Below are 5767 nucleotides of genomic sequence, written 5' to 3' on the forward strand. Positions count from 1 at the left end.
TTAATTTTTCAGATAGTTTGCTCATCACCACTTTCCCTTCACCCAACAATGGTCCCTTCTACATTTCCTTGATCAGCGTCTGCTTTTGATCTGTTCTAATCACGCCTTACCCTTCCATATCTCTAGCCTCCCCCTCCCCTGACTCTTAGTCTGAAGACGGGTCTCGACACTAAACATCACCCATTCCTTCTCTCCTGGCCTGCTGAGTTACTCTAGCCTTTTGTGTTACCTTCAATAATCCTTGGAATTTGCCTTTTTGCCCAATTCACTATTCGGATTTCAGAAGATACGGTGTCATATTTCCTATCTCTTGGCAACACGACACAGAAACCAAATGAAGCATTTCCCTTGCGTTTGTGCAATGTGTTGTTCATTACATTCAGAGTTGTTCAGAGCTTCCGCAATGGCAATCTCTCCCGCCCGAGCTGCGGGGTTGAAAATGACCTGGAGCGGGGCCTTACATCGCCCGGCGCGGCTTTAACGGCCGCGGGACTTGCTAGCGCCCGACGGGGGCTCCAACATCAAGTCTCGGAGCGCGGCCTTGCATCGCCCCGCGCTAAGGCCGCGGGACCTATTTACCATCGCCCGCCGGGGGCTTTGACTCTGACATCGGGAGGAGAACGAGGAGTGCAGGGGATAAGACTTTGCCTTCCATCACAGTGAGGAGGTGATTCACTGTGTTGCATGTTTGTGTAAATTGTGTTAATTGTGTGTCTTGGTTTTTTTGTTGTATGACTGCAGAAACCAAATTTCGTTTGAACTTCATTTGGGGTTCAAATGACAATAAATGGCACTGTATTCAACGAATGACAAGCACTGGTTACAAACAGGCCATTGGGGCTTCAAATAGCAATTTAGCATTTTATGGGATCATTTGCAACAAATGAACATATTTTTGGACAACATTTTAGAAGGAAATGGCTCGCTTGAGGAGGGGGGGAGGGATACAGAGGCAGGGGGGGGGGGGGGGGAGAGACGGGGGGAGGGGAGACAGAGAGGAGACGGGGGAGGGGGGGAGACAGAGAGGGCATGGGGAGACTCGCCTCGGGGTGACAAGGCGACTCTAGCCCATTCGAAGCGACAATAACTCTGACTCCGGGGTCTTCCACCGACCTCCCTCTCCCTCTCCCCCTCTCTCTCTCCAGTTTTCTTCACCTCTCCCCCTCCTTCTCTCCCTCCCCCCCCCAATCCCCGTTCTTCTCTCCCGACTCCTCTCTTCCTCCCCAATTTCTCCCTCTCTCTCCCGCTCCCCCCTCCACCTCTCCTCATCCCCTCCGACCCCCTTCACCTCTTCTCATCAACTGAATATGACACTACAGTATTCACGCTGACAATGTCATCGGAGTTCTGGACTGTTCCTGTTACCGATATAGTGTTTATTCTGAATAAAGTTGAGTTTTTGGGGAAATGAAAAAAGCTGTGGAAATGGAAGGAAAGAGCTTATGTTGCAAGTTGGAGGTGGTACATTTCTGTACTTTGACACACATCTGTTTTCTCACTTTTCTGGTTCTGGTGAATCATCAATGAATTCCACATTTCTCCTCCCAGATTGCAAACCTTGTGTCTGCATCTAAGCTGCTGAGAGAACTTCATTAGTTCTGGGTGCAGAATTAGGCCATTCGGCCCCATCAAGTCTACTCCACCAATCAATCAAGGCTGATCTATCTCTCCCTCTCAACCCCATTCTCCTGCCTTCTCCCCATAACCCCTGACACCCGCACTAATCAAGAATCTGTCAATCTTTGTCTTAAAAATATCCACTAACTTGGCCTCCACCACTGTCTGTGGCAAAGAATTCCACAGATTCACTAAATATGCTGCGAGAATGGAGCAGCTGGGCTTGTACACTCGGGAGTTTAGAAGGATGAGAGGGAATCACATTGAAACATATAAGATTGTTAAGGACTTGGACATGTTAGAGGCAGGAAACATGTTCCCGATGTTGGGGGAGTCCAGAACCAGGGGCCACAGTTTAAACATATCCATTGACTTGTCCTCCACATCAGTCTGTCTTTTATAACCATATACATCACAATTTAGTCTCCTCTCCACCTCTTTTACCAAAGTAACAATCCTGGCTTATGTCATCTCTTTTTGTTTCTATAATGTATGCTTGTAGCAATATCATTGCATGAATCATTGCATCATCTTCAATGCAATTCAAGAGTCAAGTCAAGAGTGTTTTATTGTCATATGTCCCGGATGGGACAATGGAATTCTTACTTGCTGCAGCACAACACAATATGTGAATGTGGAAACATTGTATATATAAGGGGGAAGAGCAAAAAAGGAAAAAGTTCAATAAAAAATAAATATAGTGCAATAATATTATCGTCTTTGCAGTTGAGGTCCGCAGCCTGGGATCCCTAGTTGGGGACCCGTGAGAAGAAGAAGCTCCCACCGCTGGCCCGCGTCGTACTTCTACCGCGGGCGCGGCGGGGACTTACCATCAGGAGCGGGGTCCCTCGCCAGGGATCCCTGCGGAAGAGCTCCGACAGCCGGCCCTGCGGTCTGCGTTGCTTCTGGCTGCGGCTCTGCGGGGGGGACTTTAAATCTTCGACCACCGGCCTGCGGCCTACACCAACCTGAAGCCACGGTCTCCGGTGGGGGAGGCACCAATTCAGGACTTATCTGGACTTTCAGAGAGTGGTGAATCTCTGGAACTCTCTGCCACAGAGGGTAGTTGAGGCCAGTTCATTGGCTATATTTAAGAGTGAGTTAGATGTGGCCCTTGTGGCTAAGGGGATCAGGGGGTATGGAGAGAAGGCAGGTACGGGATACTGAGTTGGATGATCAGCCATGATCATATTGAATGGCGGTGCAGGCTCGAAGGGCCGAATGGCCTACTCCTGCACCTAATTTCTATGTTTCTATGTTTCACTCATCTGGATGCCTGCGGTGGCAGCTGAGAAGGGTTGAGGTCCCGACCACGGGGGAAAATGGAGGAGGACTGGCCAAATGTTTGTGCCTTCCACCACGGCGATAAATCCTGTGGTGGATGTTTGTGTTAAATTTGTATTGTGTTTTTGTGTGTTCTTTATCATTGTACCGCAGCTGGCAAATTCATTTCACTTGCACTTTAACAAATAAAACTGAGTGTATTGTATTGGAAGTTGAGCTCATAATATAGTCATTATTGCATTCCTCTAGTAGTATATATATTTGTCAGCTCGTATTACCCCGCGCCTTCAATAATAAAGGGAAAGTACCCATATCTCACCATACAATCAATATGCCCCAATACATGTGTATTTCCGTTACAAATGCATGACCTCACTATTTCTTATTTTCAAGCAATTCTGAGAAGATCAGACTACCATCTACAGACACAGTGTGGAAACAAGCCTTTTGGCCCACTGAAATGAAATGAAAATAATTGTAATTGTAATTTTCAATGTTTATAACATTGGGTTGTAAGCTGCTCAAGTGAAATGTTGGGTTGTTGTTCTTCCAATTTGTGATTTACATTTTGTCCCCAAATTCCAGCCAACTGGTCTATCTGGTCTATCTTCCCAACTCTCGATTCTTTTGTTTAAAAAAAAGACTTAAAGGCCATTTACACCTTGAGACACAGAGTGCTGGAGTAACTCAGGGGGTCAGGCAGCATCTGTGGAGCTAAGGAAATAGGCAACGTTTCGGGCCGAAACCCAGAAGGGTTTCGGCCTGAAACGTTGCCTATTTCCAGAAGGGTTTCGGCCCGAAACGTTGCCTATTTCCTTCGCTCCATAGATGCTGCTGCACCATAAACTCAGCAGGTCAAGCAGCATCTGTGGACAACATGGATAGGTGACGTTTCACAGAGTGCTGGAGTAACTCAGCGGGTCAGGCAGCATCTGTGGAGAACATGGATAGGTGACGTTTCACAGAGTGCTGGAGTAACTCAGCAGGTCAGGCAACATCTGTGGAGAACATGGATAGGTGACGTTTCACAGAGTGCTGGAGTAACTCAGCGGGTCAGACAGCATCTGTGGAGAACATGGATAGGGACGTTTCACAGAGTGCTGGAGTAACTCAGTGGGTCAGACAGCATCTGTGGAGAACATGGATAGGTGATGTTTCACAGAGTGCTGGAGTAACTCAGCGGGTCAGGCAGCATCTGTGGAGAACATGGATAGGTGACGTTTCACAGAGTGCTGGAGTAACTCAGCAGGTCAGGCAGCATCTGGAGAACATGGATAGGTGACGTTTCACAGAGTGCTGGAGTAACTCAGCGGGTCAGGCAGCATCTGTGGAGAACATGGATAGGTGACGTTTCACAGAGTGCTGGAGTAACTCAGTGGGTCAGGCAGCATCTGTGGAGAACATGGATAGGTGACGTTTCACAGAGTGCTGGAGTAACTCAGCGGGTCAGGCAGCATCTGTGGAGGACATGGATGATAATCTATATTTTGGTTCCCACCCTTCTTCATACGCGACCCAAAACGGTGTCCACCATGGCTGCCTGTCCCGCTGAGTTACTCCAGCAATTTGTGAATATTTGTAAACTAGCATCTGCAGTTCTTCGTGTCGTTATTTATGTCCATCTGCAGGACCACTGTAGACATACATTGTAGACCCCCAGCTTCAGAAGAAAGGTCCTGACCCGAAACATCACCTATCCTTTTTCTCCAGAGACCTTGCCTGACCTGCTGAGTTACTCCAGCATCCGCAGTAAGGTAGGTAAATGTAATGCTAGTATATATATAACTACAGGGATGTAATGGTGAGGGTTTATAAGGCACTGGTCAGGCTGCATTTGGGGTAATGTGAGCAGTTTTGGGTCCCACATCTGAGGAAGAATGTCCTGATGTTGGAGAGGGTGCAGAGGTGTTTACTAGAATGATGCCAAGATTGAGCAGGTTAACATAGGAATGAATGAATGATTGAATACCTTCATTGGCCAAGTATTCACATACAAGGAATTTGCCTTGGTGCTCTGCCCGCAAGTGACAATAGACAATGGACAATAGGTGCAGGAGAAGGCCATTTGGCCCTTCGAGCCAGCTATTTCATACATATTCAACAAAACCATAGGAAGACCATTAACAGATAATCTGACATTGAGGCACACTCAAAAATGCAATTATGATGAGCATGAAAAATTCTTTAGGGAGAAATAATGGCCATCTAAATGTTGATGCGGACTGATAAAGTCCATTCACTGCAAGGATCAAGACAACTGAATGTGGGTGGTGAGATACCGTATTCCATTACTGAGATATTTTAGTCTCCCTGATGCTTCCTTGGCCTTTAGCCATCATTTTCACCTTTCTCATGATATATCAAGAGCTGAATGTCAAAGTCAAAGGGCACACAAGCTTCTCTCAAAATGCCCCCCCCCCATTCTCGTGAAAATAATTGTAAAAATAACAACGCCTTCCATAAGTGAGTTTGACGAGGCAATAAGACATAAGACTTCCTTGGTAAAGGGGGCGAACTATGGAGATCACTGCACAATGTTCCCAATGTTGGGCGAGTCCAGAACCAGCACCCCGCAGTCTTAGAATAAAGGGGAGGTCATTTAAGACTGAGGTGAGAAAAAACTTTTTCACCCAGAGAGTTGTGAATTTATGGAATTCCCTGCCACAGAGGGCGGTGGAGGCCAAGTCACTGGATGGATTTAAGAGAGAGTTAGATGGAGCTCTAGGGGCTGGTGGGGTCAGGGGATATGGGGAGAAGGCAGGCACGGGTTATTGATAGGGGACGATCAGCCATGATCACAATGAATGGCGGTGCTGGCTCGAAGGGCCGAATGGCCGCCTCCTGCACCTATTTTCTATGTTTCTAG

The sequence above is a fragment of the Leucoraja erinacea genome, chromosome 32 (genome assembly GCF_028641065.1).
Source record: "Leucoraja erinacea ecotype New England chromosome 32, Leri_hhj_1, whole genome shotgun sequence".
NCBI lineage: Eukaryota > Metazoa > Chordata > Chondrichthyes > Rajiformes > Rajidae > Leucoraja > Leucoraja erinaceus.